Source organism: Dendrobates tinctorius, unplaced genomic scaffold (assembly GCF_039654945.1).
Source record: "Dendrobates tinctorius isolate UK_male_01 unplaced genomic scaffold, ASM3965494v1 ptg000035l, whole genome shotgun sequence".
Taxonomy (NCBI): Eukaryota; Metazoa; Chordata; class Amphibia; order Anura; family Dendrobatidae; genus Dendrobates; species Dendrobates tinctorius.
The window spans coordinates 1469825-1488804 of record NW_027361703.1 but is presented as its reverse complement, the minus strand read 5'-3'; positions in this window follow the sequence as shown (position 1 = coordinate 1488804).

The following is an 18980-nucleotide window of genomic DNA, read 5'->3' as shown; positions in this document are numbered from 1 at the left end:
GACCATGCATACCAGGATTGGGGGGGTGAGAGGATCATTCATACCAGGATTGGGGGATGAGGGGGCCATGCATACCAGGAATGGGAGATGAGGGGTACGATGCATACCAGGATAGGAGTGTGAGGGGTACCATGCATACCAGGATGAGGAATGGGGTGTCATTCATACCAGGATTGGGGTGTGTGTGAGGGGACTATTCATACTAGAATAGGGATGAGGGGCCATGGATACCATTATAGGGATGAGGGGACCATGCATAGCAGGATAGGGATGAGGTATACCATACATATCAAGATAGGGATGAGGGGTACCACGCATACCAGGATAGGGATGAGGGCTGCCATGCATATTATGATATTTGGGTGAGGTGTAGCATACATACCAGGATAGGGGGGTGAGAGGACCATGCATACCAGGAAAGGGGGTTGAGCGGACCATGCATACCAGGAAAGGGGGGTGAGAGGACCATGCATACCAGGATAGGGGGGTGAAAGGACCATGCATACCAGGATAGGGGGGTGAGAGGACCATGCATACCAGGATAGGGGGTGAGGGGACTATGCATGCCAGGATTTGGGGGTGAGAGGACCATGCATACCAGGATAGGGTTGAGGTTGTAACATGCAGTCCAGGATAGGGATGAGAGGGTACCATGCATACCAGGATTGAGGGGTGAGTGGACCATGGATACCAGGATGAGGAATGGGGTGCCATTCATACCAGGATTGGGGGGGTGAGGGGCCCATACATAACAGAATAGGGATGAGGGGTACCATGCATACCAGGATAGGGATGAAGGGTACCATACATACCAGGATAGGGATGAGGGGTACCATGCATACCAGGATGAGGAATGGGGTGCCATTCATACCAGAATAGGGATGAGGGGTACCATGCATACCAGGATAGAGATGAGGGGACCATACATACCAGAATAGGGATGAGGGGTACCATGCATACCAGGATAGGGATGAGAGGTACCATGCATACCAGGATAGGGATGAATGGTGCCATGCATATCAGGATAGAGGGGTGAGGGGTAGCATGCATACCACGATAGGGGGAAGAGAGGACCATGCATACCAGGATAGGGGACGTGAAAGGACCATGCATACCAGAATAGTGGGGGTGAGAAGACCATGCATACCAGGATAGGGGGTGAGGGGACCATGCATGCCAGGATTGAGGGGTGAGAGAACCATGCATACCAGGATAGGGTTGAGGGGGTACCATGCATACCAGGATAGGCATGAGAGGGCACCATACATACCAGGATTGACGGGACCATGGATACCAGGATGAGGAATGGGTTGCCATTCATACAATTCATACCCCTTAGCATGCATACCAAGATAGGGGAGAGAGAGGACAATGCATACTAGGAAAGATGGGTGAGAGGATCATGCATACCAGGATAGGGGGGTGAGGGGACTATGCATGCCAGGATAGGGGGGTGAGGGGACCATGCATACCAGGATGAGGAATGGCGTGCCATTCATACCAGAATAGGGAAGAGGGGTACCATGCATACCAGGATAGAGAAGAGGGGTACCATACATATCAGGATAGGGATGAATGGTGCCATGCATATCAGGATAGAGGCGTGAGGGGTTGCATGCATACCACGATAGGGGGGAGAGAGGACCATGCATACCAGGAAAGGGGGGTGATTGAACCATGCATACCAGGATAGGGGGTGAGAGGACCATGCATACCAGGATAGGGGGGTGAGAGGACCATGCATACCAGGATAGGGGGGGTGAGAGGACCATGCATACCAGGATAGGGGGGTGAGAGGACCATGCATACCAGGATAGGGGGGTGAGAGGACCATGCATACCAGGATAGGGGGGTGAGGGGACCATGCATGCCTGGATAGGGGGGTGAGAGGACCATGCATACCAGGATAGGGTTGAGGGGGTACCATGCATACCAGGATAGGGATGAGAGAGTACCATGCCTACCAGGATTGGGGGGTGAGGGGACCATGCATAACAGGATGAGAAATGGGGTGCCATTCATACCAGGATTGGGGGGATGAGGGGACCATACATACCAGAATAGGGATGAGGGGGCCATGCATACCATTATAGGGATAAGGGGGCCATGCATAGCAGGATAAGGATGAGGGGTACTATACATACCAGAATAGGGATGAGGGGTACCATGCATACCTGGATAGGGAGGAGGGTTGCCATGCATATCAGGATAGGGGGGTGAGGGGTAGCATGCATACCAGGATAGGAGGTGAGAGGACCATGCATACACATCAGAATTGGGGGTGAGTGAACCATGCATACCAGGATGGGGGGTGGGAGAGCCATGCATACCAGGATGGGGTGTGAGGGGGCCATGCATACCAGGATTGGGGGATGAGGGGTTCCATGCATACCAGGATAGGGGGTGAGGGGTAGCATGCATACCACGATAGGGGGGAGAGAGGACCATGTATACCAGGATAGGGGGCGTGAAAGGACCATGCATACCAGAATAGCGGGGGTGAGAAGACCATGCATACCAGGATAGGGGGTGAGGAGACCATGCATGCCAGGATTGAGGGGTGAGAGAACCATGCATACCAGGATAGGATTGAGGGGGTACCATGCATACCAGGATAGGCATGAGAGAGCACCATGCATACCAGGATTGACGGGACCATGGATACCAGGATGAGGAATGGGTTTCCATTCATACAATTCATACCCCTTAGCATGCATACCAAGATAGGGGAGAGAGAGGACAATGCATACTAGGAAAGATGGGTTAGAGGACCATGCATAACAGGATAAGGGGGGTGAGAGGACCATGCATACCAGGATAGGGGGGTGAGGGGACTATGCATGCCAGGATAGGGGGGTGAGGGGACCATGCATACCAGGATGAGGAATGGTGTGCCATTCATACCAGAATAGGGAAGAGGGGTACCATGCATACCAGGATAGAGAAGAGGGGTACCATACATATCAGGATAGGGACGAGGAGTACCATGCACACCAGGATAGGGATGAATGGTGCCATGCATATCAGGATAGAGGCATGAGGGGTTGCATGCATACCACGATAGGGGGGAGAGAGGACCATGCATACCAGGAAAGGGGGGTGATTGGACCATGCATACCAGGATAGGGGGTGAGAGGACCATGCATACCAGGATAGGGGGGTGAGAGGACCATGCATACCAGGATAGGGGGGGTGAGAGGACCATGCATACCAGGATAGGGGGGTGAGAGGACCATGCATACCAGGATAGGGGGGTGAGGGGTAGCATGCATACCAGGATAGGAGGTGAGAGGACCATGCATACACATCAGAATTGGGGGTGAGTGAACCATGCATACCAGGATGGGGGGTGGGAGAGCCATTCATACCAGGATTGGGGGGTGAGGGGACCATGCATACCAGGTTGAGGAATGGGATGCCATTCATACCAGGATTGGGGGGATGAGGGGACCATACATACAAGAATAGGGATGAAGGGTACCATGCATACTTGGATAGGGAAGAGGGTTGCCATGCATATCAGGATAGGGGGGTGAGGGGTAGTATGCATACCAGGAAAGAGGGTGAGAGGACCATGCATACCAGGATAGGAGGTGAGAGCACCATGCATACCAGGATAGGATGTGAGGGGACCATGCATCTCAGAATTGGGGGTGAGTGAACCATGCATACCAGGATAGGGGGGTGAGGGGACCATACATACCAGGATGGGGGGTGGGAGAACCATGCATACCAGGATGGGGGGTGAGGGGGCCATGCATACCAGGATAGGGGGATGAGGGGTTCCAAACATACCAGGATAGGGGGGGTGAGGACTACCATTCATACCAGGATTGGGGGGTGGGGGGACCATGCATACCAGGTTTGGGGGGTGAGGGGACCATGCATTCCAGGATTGGTGGGTGAGGGGACCATGCATACCAGGATTGGGGGGTGAGGGGACCATGCATACCATGATGGGGATGAGGGGTACCCTGCATACTAGGATTGGGGGAGTGAGGGGACCATACATACCAGGATAGGGATGAGGGTTACCATGCATACCTGGATAGGGATGAGGGTTGCCATGTCAGGATAGGGGGGTGAGGGGTAGCATGCCCCGGAGTACGCGCATGCCCATACCGCGCTGTCTGGCGCCATATTGCTGTAGACACACTCCAAATGTGTCTTCAGTAAAATAGCGCCGAATAGCGCTGTGCGCATTCGCGATTTCACAGTCTATAAAGGCTTCAGATAGAGTGACGCTTGTAGTGTTATATTATAGATATTGTTATTAAATTGTGATTTATATAGATATATATCTATACACTGCTCAAAAAATTAAGGAACACTTGCATATGACAGTATATCCCCAAGTCAATAAAATTTTTAGGCTATCAGTCTGACCAGGAAAGAACCATAACAACTTGTAAATTTCACCTGCTTTGTTGCAGAAGTGATAACAAGTGCTCTGGAGCAGAGATGAGCGAACCTTTTAAGGCATGGTTTGGCTATGTTAGTCGAACTTCCCAATGTTCACAGAACGTGTTTGCTGAACATAACCGAACACCATTGAATTCAATGAGAGGCAAAACCAAACTCATAGACAACACTTTCAGAGGGGCCCAAAAGCTGCCAAAACAGCTCAAATTAGGGGCAGACACCAAGAAAAGTGGCATCAGTTGACTCATCAATTGCGCTATACATAAATAATTTTAAAAAAATTAATGTGGGTTCCCCTGTATTCTTGATAATCGGCCAGGCAAAAATGACAGCTGCAGGCTGGTAAGGGGCCATGGATATTGACCCCTAGCCAAAAAATAGCAGCCCACAGCCATCCAGAGATGGCGCATCTATTAGATGCGCCAATTCTTGTGCATTGCCCAGCTCTTCCACTTGCCCTGGTGCAGTGGCAAATGGGACGAAGGTTGAGGGGGTTGATGTCACCTTTGTATGGTCAGGTGATATCTAGCCCAGAGGTTAGTAAAAGAGAAACATCTATAAAACACCTACATTACTAACCCCATAGTGATATTGCATAAAAAAGCAAGCACCCAAAATAAAGTCCTTTAATTTAAAGAATGACAAAGACTCCTTTATTGAATGTAAATTAAACCTTACTCACGTCACCACCCAGTCCATTGAAGCCATTGTCTCCTGTAACAGAATTAAAATCATAAACAATGTTCTTCACCTGCCTGCCGAGAAGATAATAATCCATTTTTCTGAAACTGAATGTTGCAATGTTTGTGCCGAATTTGATATTGGCAAAAGTTTTCTGAACAAGTTCGCTCATCACTACTCTGGAGAGGCAACAGCAAGTCAACCCAAAAAAAGGCAATGCTTTTGACAGTGGCAGCCACAGACACTTACTCTTTCTTTACCCTTCATGACTGATTTTCCTCTAGGTTTGCATTTTGCTTATGCCTCTGCATTATTGGTAGCATGAAGCAATGCCTGCAGTCCATAGTTCTAGTTCCTCCAGTTTGGCACATCCATAGATGCCATAACAAAAAGGTTAGCTGTGTCTCCCAGCATAGTCTCAAGAACATGGAAAAGATACCAGAACATGGACCATTATACGAGGAATGCTGGACGAAGCCATAGTAGGGCATCAAGTCAGCAGCAGGACCAGTGTCTGAGAGTTAGTGATAGTTTGGGGAGGCATATTGATGGATGACAGTAGAAACCTCCCCAAGATAGTCAATGGTGCCATAGCTGCTGTTAGGAACCTCATGTCCATCGTCAGATGTTGGTTAAAAAGCATACCCGGTCTCATGACCAGAGTGTATAGACAGCTCCTGAATGATAAAAGCATTGATTCCAGACATGTTTTCCAGACCTGAATCCAACTGATAACCTTTGAGAAATTATGTATCAGCGTTTCTGAAGCTGCCATGTAGGGCCAATGGTTATTCAAGAGATCTCATTGATGCCTCGATCCAAGTCTGGGAGGATAACTCTCGGAACACCATTAGTACATGCAATCATCTGGGGGCCATACACAATGTTAAGTCATAATATTAGTTGCCATGATGAAATTGAAATGCAAATCATTTCTTCTTGTGATTTCAATTATTTTCTCCTTAAAAAATAGGGTGAACGGGAATTCAGCCCAGTTGGTCGATGATTTCTTTCTATTGACAGTTGAAGTTTGCTCTCCACAAAATATACATATTTATTGGTAGCGATTTTCTACTTGGATCTTTTGTTGCTTAAGATGTGTGATTTAATTACAGTATTCCCTTAATTTTTAGTGTTGTGTGTGTATAGATGTGTTAATAAAAATATTAAATTTGATTCAAATATATAGAACATTGGAAACATGTTGGTGTTTCAGATTTGCTTACAAGTTTAAAAGCGTACTTTTCTCTTTGTATAATAAGAATATGTTAAAAATTGTGAATTGCTAATAAATGAGGGTTCCAGAGGAGGGAACTTCCCTTATCAAAAGAATAAGAGACTCATAAAACCAATAGACAACTCCTGGTCTCAGTATTTATCAGAGGGTTAACAAACCTACAACATATAAATACATATGTATACATATAGGTCCCGAGCCATAAAAACTTTTATGCCAGAAAACTGGCCAAAAAAGCTCTGAAAACTCACAAACTTTTTGTACAACTTGGAGTTGAGCACACATTTTGCGACTTTTGTTGTTTTCACACAAGGTTCACCCATCTTTGCCAAAATGAGCACAGCTGGGATAGAAAACAACTTCTAATTCATGATAAGCTATGACATTCTTTACACCAGAAATTGTACTCATATCACTGACTGGAGTAAGATTATGGTGAGGCTCACACAGAAGGGCAAGTCATTTTTCAGACACTTCTGATTCATTAAGAACTGTGTGCCTTTTCATAAATTAGAAGTGTCTGACTTCACCACGCCCCTTCATCAAGACCAACATGAAAATAGGAAAAGACCTGTTAGTCAAGGGATTGGAATGGGGAGTAGCTGGCCAAGACACATGGTTCCCAGCTGGCTTTTCAAAGTGTGTCTACTTTGAACACAAGAGTATGATTCATGATTCCTGAGATTTTGGCAACTTTTTATCATCCTAATTACATTTCTAACCTCTTCATCCACCAAGCTTGTTTTCACCTTCATGACCAGGCCAAATTTTTCAATTATGACTAGTGTCACTTTATATGGTAATAACTCTGGAAAGCTTCAATGGATCTCACTGATTCAGAGATTGTTTTTGTGACATATTGTACTTTGTGATAGTGGTAACATTTGTTCAATATAACTTGTGCTTATTTGTGGAAAAAGAAATGAAAATTTGGTGAAAATTTAGAAAATGCTGCAATTTTCAAAGTTTTAAATTTATGCCCTTAAACCAAAGAGCTATGTCACACAAAATAGTTAATCAATATTTCCCACATGTCTACCTACTAAAACACAGTGTATCTATACCAGCAGATGACATGGCCCCCCAAACCATCACTGATTGTGGAAACTTCTCACTAGACCTCAAGCAGCTTGGATTGTGTGCCTCTCCACTCTTTCTCCAGACTCTGGGACCTTGATTTCCAAGGTCTAGTGTGAAGTATCCACAGTCAATGATGGTTTCGGGAGCCATGTCATGCGCTGGTGTAGGCCCACTGTGTTTTATCAAGACAAAAGTCAGTGCAGCCTTCTACCAGGAAATTTTAGAGCACTTCATGCTTCCCTCTGCCGACAAGCTTTTTGGAGATGGACATTTTATTCTCCAGGAGGACTTGGCACCTGTCCACACTGCCAAAAGTACCAATACCTGGTTTACAAACAACAGTATCACTGTGCTAGATTGGCCAGCAATTTCACTTGCTCTTAACCTCATAGTGAATCTATTAGTCAAGAGGAAGATGAGAGACACCAGACCCAACAATACAGATGAGCTGAAGGCTGCTATCAAAGCAACCTGGGCTTCCATAACACCTCAGCAGTGCCACAGGCTGATCGCCTCCATACCACGCCACATTGATGCAGTAATTGATGCAAAAGGAGACTCGACCAAGTATCGAGTGCATTTACTGAACATTAGAGTTGAGCGATACCGTCCGATACTTCAAAGTATCGGATCGGAATGGATCGGCCGATCTTTAAAAAAAGTATCGGTATCGCCGATTCCGATACCGGAAGTCCCATTCAAGTCTATGGGACTTCCGGTATCGGAATAAGAAAAACCCTGTTTTTGCCTTGTACAGCCTCTCTGGGGTCTGTACGGGCCTTTCGGGGGGCTGTGCCGGCTTGCCAGGGGGTCTGTGCAGGCTCCGGTGGTCTGTGCCGGCCTGCCGGGGGGCTGTGCCGGCCTGCCGGTGGTCTGTGCAGGCTCCGGTGGGCTGTGCCGGCCTGCCGGGGGGCTGTGCTGGCCTGCCGGTGGTCTGTGCAGGCTCCGGGGGGCTGTGCCGGCCTGCCGGGGGGCTGTGCCGGCCTGCCGGTGGTCTGTGCAGGCTTCGGGGGTCTGTGCAGGCATCGTCCGATGGGACTACAAGTCCCATCGGGCGATGCCTGCTACCATGACAGTGATTGACACATTAGCCAATGATGGGACAGTAGTAGTCCCATCATCCGGCTAATGTGTTAAATGTTAAAAAAAAAAAAAATACTACATACATACTACATGCATGCTACATACATACTACATGCTACATACATACTACATGCTACATACATACTACATATATACTACATGCATGCTACATACATACTACATGCTACATACATACTACATGCTACATACATACTACATATATACTACATACATACTACATACATGCTACATACATGCTACATACATACTGCATGCTACATACATACTGCATGCTACATACATACTACATACATACTACATACATACTACATGCATGCTACATGCATGCTACATACATACTGCATGCTACATACATACTACATACATACTACATACATACTACATGCATGCTATATGCATGCTACATACATGCTACATGCATGCTACATACATACTACATGCTACATACATACCACATACATACTACATACATACTACATACATACTACATGCATGCTACATGCATGCTACATACATACTACATACATACTACATGCATGCTACATACATACTACATGCATGCTACATGCATGCTACATACATACTACATGCTACATACATACCACATACATACTACATACATACTACATGCTACATACATACTACATATATACTACATGCATGCTACATACATACTGCATGCTACATGCATGCTACATACATACTACATACATACTACATGCTACATACATACCACATATATACTACATACATACAATACATTCATACAATACATACATAGACATACAGTACATATAACATAGAGTAACATACTTACCAATACTTGTCACATTGTTCCCCGAAGCCATTGTCTTTTCCGGAATAAATATTAACATAACAAACCACAAAAATACTCACCCACGATCCGAAGCAGTCCACGAGTGTGTCCCACGACGATCTTGGGTAGAGAACTGCAGCATCAGATGATGCTGCCGTTCTCTACGGGCTGCAGGAATCCAATGACGGAAGGTAGGTATCCTTCCGCACTGTATTCCTCCGCCACTTAAAAAAAAAAAAGTCCCTAGTCTCACTTTATGCCATTGCTGTGTGGGAAATTCCCACGCAGCAATGGCATAAAGTGAGACTAGGGACTCTTTTTTTTTTTTTAAGTGGCGGAGGAATACAGTGCGGAAGGATACCTACCTTCCGTCATTGGATTCCTGCAGCCCGTAGAGAACGGCAGCATCATCTGATGCTGCAGTTCTCTACCCAAGATCGTCGTGGGACACACTCGTGGACTGCTTCGGATCGTGGGTGAGTATTTTTGTGGTTTGTTATGTTAATATTTATTCCGGAAAAGACAATGGCTTCGGGGAACAATGTGACAAGTATTGGTAAGTATGTTACTCTATGTTATATGTACTGTATGTCTATGTATGTATTGTATGAATGTATTGTATGTATGTAGTATATATGTGGTATGTATGTAGCATGTAGTATGTATGTAGTATGTATGTAGCATGCATGTAGCATGCAGTATGTATGTAGCATGCATGTAGTATATATGTAGTATGTATGTAGCATGCATGTAGTATATATGTAGTATGTATGTAGCATGTATGTAGTATGTATGTAGTATGTATGTGGTATGTATGTAGCATGTAGTATGTATGTAGCATGCATGTAGTATGTATGTAGCATGCATGTAGTATATATGTAGTATGTATGTAGCATGTAGTATGTATGTAGCATGCATGTAGTATATATGTAGTATGTATGTAGCATGTAGTATGTATGTAGTATGTATGTAGTATTTTTTTTTTTTTTTAACATTTAACACATTAGCCGGATGATGGGACTACTACTGTCCCATCATTGGCTAATGTGTCAATCACTGTCATGGTAGCAGGCATCGCCAGATGGGACTTGTAGTCCCATCGGACGATGCTTGCACAGACCCCCGGACATCAGCACAGCCCCCCGGCAGGCCGGCACAGCCCCCCGGCAGGCCGGTACAGACCCCCACAGGGTGCACAGACCACCGGCAGGCCGGCACAGCCCCCCGGCAGGCCGGTACAGACCCCCACAGGGTGCACAGACCACCGGCAGGCCGGCACAGCCCCCCGGCAGGCTGGTACCGACCCCGGGCAGTCCACACAGCCCCCCGGCAGGCCGGCAGAGACCCCCGGAAGGCCCGAAATGACGGCGCATCATGATGCGCACACACCGCGCATCATGATGACGTCAGGCCGTCAATCAACTTTGAACTTCCGATTCCGATGCCGAATTCCGATATTGAAAAAATATCGGAAGCCGGTATCGGAATTCCGATACAGCAAGTATCGGCCGATACCCGATACTTGCGGTATCGGAATGCTCAACACTACTGAACATACATTTCAGTAGGCCAGCATTTTGGATTTTAAAATCTTTTTTTTTTCAAGCTGTTGTTAAAAAGTATTCTAATTTACTGAGATAATGACTTTTGGGTTTTCATTGGCTGTAAGTCATAATCATCAACATTAACAGAAATAAACACTTGAAATAAATCGCTCTGCTTGTAATGGCTTTACATAATAAATGAGTTGCACTTTTTGTATTGAAGAACTGAAATAAATTAACTTTTTGATGATATTCTAATTTTGTGAGAAGTACCTGTACATGTGATATAATCTCATAACAATAAACAGCATAATCAGACCCACAGTGCCCTGTGCCCACCCCCCTTCAGCTCCCACAACACTCCTATCCTCTCACATTAACATTCACCCAACAGATAATGACTTGCTTACTTTTATCTAATAAATTGCAACAACCCTTATGGATGAAGTTTGAAGGCAGGACCTCGAAGTGTCAGTGAAATCCAAGGTGGGCACTTTTACCAATCCCTGCAAATAATCTGATCGCTGTGTTGTGCTGTCGTTCCGATTGCATGGACACCGAATGTGTCCATGTTATTTGCTGATTTGGATTGTTCATTGTTTAAAAGAAAATACATTAAAAATGACATGATCAAGTGTTTTTCATTATTATTTAGTAATTTTATAATATGAAAAAAATCTCTTATTCTCCCTCTTGAATACAGAAACAAGCATTGTACACAGCAGTAGAATTCTATCAGTACAATCTGACTGTTGTCAGATCCTGCAGTACAGATCAAGTACACAAAATTCTTCCTATGCTATCATAAGGGTTTGTGGCTCAGCAGCTTAATATGCACAGTGGAAATGTTTTCTGGTTGTGGGTTTGAGACCTAGAGAGACTCAGAAAAATAAAAATTACTTTTTTGTAGTTGCTTAATTATTTTTACTACTTTTATAGGAACAAAAAATCTTGTTCTTCCAAAATTGTTATATAGACAATTTATCTCTTTGGACATTTATAATCTGCTTCTAGATTCACTGCCTGCAATAGAGGTCACAATAACCAAATTCTCCTACCTACAGTTGTGGCCAAAAGTAGTGACACCCCTGCAATTTTGACAGATAATACTCAGTTTCTTCCTGAAAATGATTGCAATCACAAATTCTTTGGTATTATTATCTTCATTTAATTTGTCTTAAATGAAAAAACACAAAAGAAAATGAAGCAAAAAGCAAAACATTGATCATTTCAGACAAAACTCCAAAAATGGGCCAGACAAAAGTATTGGCACCCTCAGCCTAATACTTGGTTGCACAACCTTTAGCCAAAATAACTGCGACCAACCGCTTCCGGTAACCATCAATGAGTTTCTTACAATGCTCTGCTGGAATTTTAGACCATTCTTCTTTGGCAAACTGCTCCAGGTCCCTGATATTTGAAGGGTGCCTTCTCCAAACTGCCATTTTTAGATCTTTCCACAGGTGTTCTATGGGATTCAGGTCTGGACTCATTGCTGGCCACCTTAGAAGTCTCCAGTGCTTTCTCTCAAACCATTTTCTAGTGCTTTTTGAAGTGTGTTTTGGGTCATTGTCCTGCTGGAAGACCCATGACCTCTGAGGGAGACCCAGCTTTCCCACACTGGGCCCTACATTATGCTGCAAAATTTGTTGGTAGTCTTAGGACCTCGTAATGCCATGCATACGGTCAAGCAGTCCAGTGCCAGAGGCAGCAAAGCAACCCCAAAACATCAGGGAACCTCCGCCATGTTTGACTGTAGGGACCGTGTTTTTTTTTTGAATGCCTCTTTTTTTCTCCTGTAAACTCTATGTTGATGCCTTTGCCCAAAAAGCTCTACTTTTGTCTAATCTGACCAGAGAACATTCTTCCAAAACATTTTAGGCTTTTTCAGGTAAGTTTTGGCAAACTCCAGCCTGGCTTTTTTATGTTTCGGGGTAAGAAGTGGGGTCTTCCTGGGTCTCCTACCATACAGTCCCTTTTCATTCAGACACCGACGGATAGTACGGGTTGACACTGTTGTACCCTCGGACTGCAGGGCAGCTTGAACTTGTTTGGATGTTAGTCGAGGTTCTTTATCCAACATCTGCGCAATCTTGCATAGAAATCTCTTGTCAATTTTTCTTTTCCGTCCACATCTAGGGAGGTTAGCCACAGTGCCATGGGCTTTAAACTTCTTGATGACACTGCACACGGTAGACACAGGAACATTCAGGTCTTTGGAGATGGACTTGTAGCCTTGAGATTGCTCATGCTTCCTCACAATTTGGTTTCTCAAGTCCTCAGACAGTTATTTGGTCTTCTTTCTTTTCTCCATGCTCAATGTGGTACACACAAGGACATAGGACAGAGGTTGAGTCAACTTTAGTCCATGTCAACTGGCTGCAAGTGTGATTTAGTTATTGCCAACACCTGTTGGGTGCCACAGGTAAGTTACAGGTGCTGTTAATTACACAAATCAGAGAAGCATCACATGATTTTTTGAACAGTGCCAATACTTTTGTCCACCCTCTTTTTTATGTTTGGTGTGGAATTATATCCATTTTGGCTTTAGGACAATTCTTTTTGTGTTTTTTCATTTAAGACAAATTAAATGAAGATAATAATAACAAAGAATTTGTGTTTGCAATAATTTTCAGGAAGAAACTGAGTATTATCTGACAAAATTGCAGGGGTGTCAATACTTTTGGCCACAACTGTACCTATAGCAAAGTGGGCTGCAGCTTTCGAACATAGAGATGTGAGTTTGGGTCCTGAGGAGACCTGATCACAGGAGGGAGAAGAGGTGAGTAATGCATTTTAATTTATGCACTGAGCAGACAGCAGCCACACCCAAGAGGAGGTGGAGCTATGATGATTTTGGAGAGGTGAGTATAGAAGCCAAGAGAAAAGCTGTGCGTGACGGGATGCGGCACTGAGTTGCCAAATCTGGGACGGTTGGGAGCTATGACACTGCACTGCCTGAGACTCTGCAACTGCCCAGTTTGCAGAGTCTGTCAGACAAGGGAGCAGGCATTTTGCTGCAATCTGTCACACCTCATTATAGAAGTCACCTTGGGCTCCTTCGAGTGATGGGACCCAGGCCAATGCTACTACAATAAACTTATGGCTTGTGATGTCAACTGTGGCATATACATGGCTTTAGAAAGTCAACCTTGGTATTGAAATTGTTTTTTTTTTACTAAAGTTCATAAAAATGTAGAGGGTTGCATACTTTTGCCTGGTCATGTAGCAAACATGCATCCCTAGTAAGGCTGACACTCTAAATTAAGTCTGTTTCTGTTTTTAAGCAAACATACAAGGACAAATATATCAGGAAGTTTATATTACATTTTTTTTTGTTTCTTAGTTTAGTCACAATTTCTGGGAGAGATTCCAATTATTATCTGGTTCGCCACATTTACCACTCATCTGTTAAGGATATGATTCATCAGATGTCCTTTATGCCTAATCCCCGGATATAATTAGACATCCTACACACATGATCAAGATCAAGAGATGGTGTTCAGATGTGCCATGACATACAATTGCCCTCTGTGTTCTCCCTACCATGGTTGATGGAATTTTAACCCATTAATGACTGCCATTTACACATTAAAATGGTGGCCATTAAAGCGCCTTACTATGGATTGCTGTTTTAAAACCGCGATCAGTAATAAGTGAGAAAGCAGCTCAACAAAAACACCAGTATCATAATCAGAAAATAAATCATACATTGAATGATAGAAAAATGATACTGAAATAGTGGACAAGTATATGGACTGATCACATAATACCAACGCAAAACAAAATACCAAAAAAGACGATCATATAGTCCATAGCTTTTTACCAAAATTTGTAGAAAATTATTTTATTCATCATAAATAGACAAAACAGGTAGAGGCAAAAAAAACACCACAATGTGAATATAGCTCAAAAACATGGGACGTTCATGTGTTGGCAGTCTCACTTCATATTTTATAATGAATTAACTATTGGTCATACCAATTTACAATTATACAAATACTCTTCCAAGCCAATTCCCAGATTGCATACCTTAAAGTTATATGAATAATAAATATCCATTTCTAGCACCACAATATAAGCCTGACGAAGGCTTTGCCGAAGCGCGCGTCGGGGTGACGCTCATGTACTGACGGACTCCATTTCTCCCTCCTGTGCCATCCTGATAAGCAACGTGAAACCTACGGGTATGTTTATGACGCTAACTATCTACTGATTATATATGCTATGACTGCATTACCTTGGATTTATTGATATACTTTTCTATTACATCATGATCTTTATATATGCACTATATTGTGGTGCTAGAAATGGATATTTATTATTCATATAACTCTAAGGTATGCGATCTGGGAATTGGCTTGGAGGAGTATTTGAATAAAAGAATTTTCTACGAATTTTGGTAAAAAGCTATGGACTATCAGATCGTCCTTTTTGGTCTTTTTTTGTGTCAGTAATAAGTGAATAGCTCCCCCGTGGGCACAATTCCCATGATTGACAACTGTACATGACAGCTGATACTCTTCGGTATCGGCCCCGGGAAGTTTTGGAGACAATTGTCAATCACAACAGCAGTATCTAAGTGGTTAAAAAGGGGTTAAAAGACCCCTTATGGCAGGATAGACCACCCCACGATCATAAACGCAAGTGCCAATTGCTGCCATGGTACCCTGAGGTCATCTGATGACTCCAGGGTACGGTGGCCAGGGATATCCAGTTATAAACAGAGTCTCACAGGCAGGGCTAGGACAAAGTATTTTGGTGCCCTAGAAAGATGAATTTGATGGTTCCCACCTCAGCCTTCAAGCAAAGGATTGGGTAAAAGACTAAGGCAACAAGACCACTAACGCCCCCCTCCCTTTGATGGGCCAAGTGACAAGTTCTGATGACTATTTCTACTAGAATTGTTACCTTTTTCTTTTCAAATAATATTTTATTACATTTTAATTCATAAGGGAAAGAAGGGGTAACAAGGGGTAAGGGAAAGGAAATGAAATAAAAAATAGAGAGCTCCACATTGATGCAGAAATAGATATAATATACAGTCCAGACTTAATGCATAAAATAATACTGTTTCTAGAGTGAGAACAAGTTTACATAAAGATAGAATTCCAGACAGCCAATTTGAGATGGTATTTAGACAAGCCATTGTTATTGAGAGCAATTCTTTCCTCCATCTGGCTATGCAATCGTAAATTGTCAACAACAGTGGAAAAAGGTGGTGCATCAGGTTTCCTCCACCAAAGAGCTATTATGCTTTTAACCGTAATAAACAAGTGTAACAACACATACTTTATTGAAGCATCCACCTGTTCCATGTCCATTGATAACAGTACCATCTGGGGCGTAACATTAATGTTAACTGATGATAGCTTGGCCACATGAGCTTTAACCTCTAACCATAACAATTTTAGCTTAGGACAAGTCCAAAAAATATGATAAAGGTTCCCTGGTAAATGGCAATCCCTCCAACATAAAGAAGAAGTATCCTGACTTATATGGGCTAATCTCGCTGGGGTATAGTACCATCTGACTAATACCTTGTAATAAGTTTCCATCAAGGCCATGGATGCAGTAGATCTATATGAATGATCTATAGCATATTCCCATTGCTCTAGGCTAAAAGTCATTCTTAAGTCCGCCTCCCACCGTTCCATATACTGTAGGTATGTTTGGAGAAAGTAATGTCTCCATTGAGTGAAGAGTAGATGTTTCTAAGAGACCATTTAGTCCTAGAGTTAATGTTACCAAGCAAAAAGACTACGACATCTAGATTCAAAGACTTTTTGCGTAATAATTTATGGAGAATATCTTCTAAAATCTGATAAGACATAAACTCGTCAGAGGGTATATGAAACTTTTCCTTTATCTCGGAAAATGAAACGACCAGAGAACCATCCCATATATCCCCTATTTTTGTTACTTTCCGATCAGACCAGACACTGGGCAGAGAGAATTGGCATATGTCAGCTAGAAATTTAAAAGGAAAATTTTTGAAGGAGGAAGTTCTATCTTCTTTTCTTTTTAATTTAGAGAATTTCAACCATATTCCTAAGATAGCATCCAGAATCGGGTGCGTATGATTTCTGTTCTTAGTCTCTAAAAGGTAACTAATGAAAGTATCCTGCAGAGGCTTATAATTATTACCTGTAAGCTCCAGATCTAACCACATAGGACAAACCCCTTTCGTGAACCAATGCACACTATTTTTAACAAGAGTCGCCTGATAGTAAGCCTCAATGTTTGGCAACGCCAAACCTCCATGCTTCTTACCCCTAAACAATATGTTATGAGAAACCCTAGGTTTCTTGTTTTTCCAAACAAACAATTTCACCAAAGTCTGTATTTTATGCAAGAGCTTCGCATTAATTTTCAAAGGAATAGACCTGAATATATAGAGAATTTTGGGCAATATAATCGATTTTATAACTAGAACTCTGCCCATAAGTGTAAGATCTATGAGATCAAAATGAAGAAAATCCCTAGATATGGTATTTATAAGATTTTCAAAGTTAGCAGGGACAATGTGACTCAAAGTTTTGGTGATTTCAATACCAAGATATTTTAAACTTTTTGTTTCCAATTGGAACTTAGTCTGATCTAAAATCAGCTTGATATCACTTTTTGATAAATTGAAAGGGAAAACTTTAGATTTTTGGGTATTTATCTTGAAAAAGAAAATATTTGAGAAATGCCCTAAATCTTCCATTAAATTTACCACAGAATTGACAGGATTAGTTACTGAAACAAATAAATCATCGGCGAAAAGGCTCAATTTGTGTGAACGATTTTTAGTATGGAAACTCGAAATTGAAGGATTTGTTCTTATTTTTTCGGCTAATGGCTCTATAGCCAATGCAAAAAGAAGGGGAGACAGGGGACATGCCTAGTACCATTAGTAATGTTAAAGGATTTGGATAAATGATTGCTTATATAAATTTTGGCATTCTGATTAGAATATAATGAAAGGGTGGAAGAGACAAATTTGTCGTCAAAGCCAAATTTAAACAGGACATTCTTGAGGTACAACCAATTGATTCTATCGAATGCTTTCTCCGCATCTGATGTTAAAAAGAGAGGGAACATTAGTGGATTGGGCCAAATGAAGTAGATTAAGAATACGTCTGGTACCGTCAGACGCTTGCCTCCCAGTAATAAAACCCACCTGATCCTCTCTGATCAGGTGAGGCAAAATATGCTTAAGTCTTTCCGCTAAGATCTTTGAGTTTATTTTTATGTCTCCATTGATATAATATAATATAATCCTTTACACACTCTGATTCTCCCTTCTCTTTAGGAATTAGTATTATAGTAGCCTCCAACATGTCTGCCGGAAATGAACCTAGATTCGCTACGTGATCGAATAAGATTTTTAACTGAGGAGCGAGAGTTTTAGAAAATATTTGATAGTATTCGTTAGCAAACCCGTCGGGACCAGGAGACTTCAACGATTTAAGTTTGTGAATGATATTATTGATTTCTTTTATGGAAATGGGTTTATTTAATTGTTCCAAATCTAATTGATCTATTTGAGGAAGATTTAGGCCCGCTAAATAGGAGTTGATTGTATTTTGATCTGGAGACTGAATCGTGGGATCTTGTTGTAAGTTGTACAATGTTACAAAAAATGTAGCAAAGACATTCGCAATGTCCTGTGGATGCGAATGGAGACATCCTGTCGAACTTTTAATCCTATTTATTCTCCTGGTAAGTCTAGCTCTTTTTAATTTTTTCATCATATAATGGGTAGGCTTATTTTCAGACGCATAATAATTAAATTTAGAAGCTCGTATGGCAGCATCATAGTCGGACATTAGTTGTGTTTTTAATTGTTGCCGTAATTCTAGAATTTCCATGTGAATATCATGTGATGGGATAGGTAACCTATTTTGCTGATCCTCCTTTGAGTTAATTAGGGATTTTAGATTCCTTATTTTGTCCCTTTTTTCTCACTTAAACCAAGAGGACAACTGTATAATCCAACCCCTAATGACCGCCTTGTGTGCTTTCCACAATATAAATGGGTCTACATTTTCTGTAGCATTTTCTTTAAAATAATTATTCAATGACTCTTCTATGATGCCCCTATACTTTT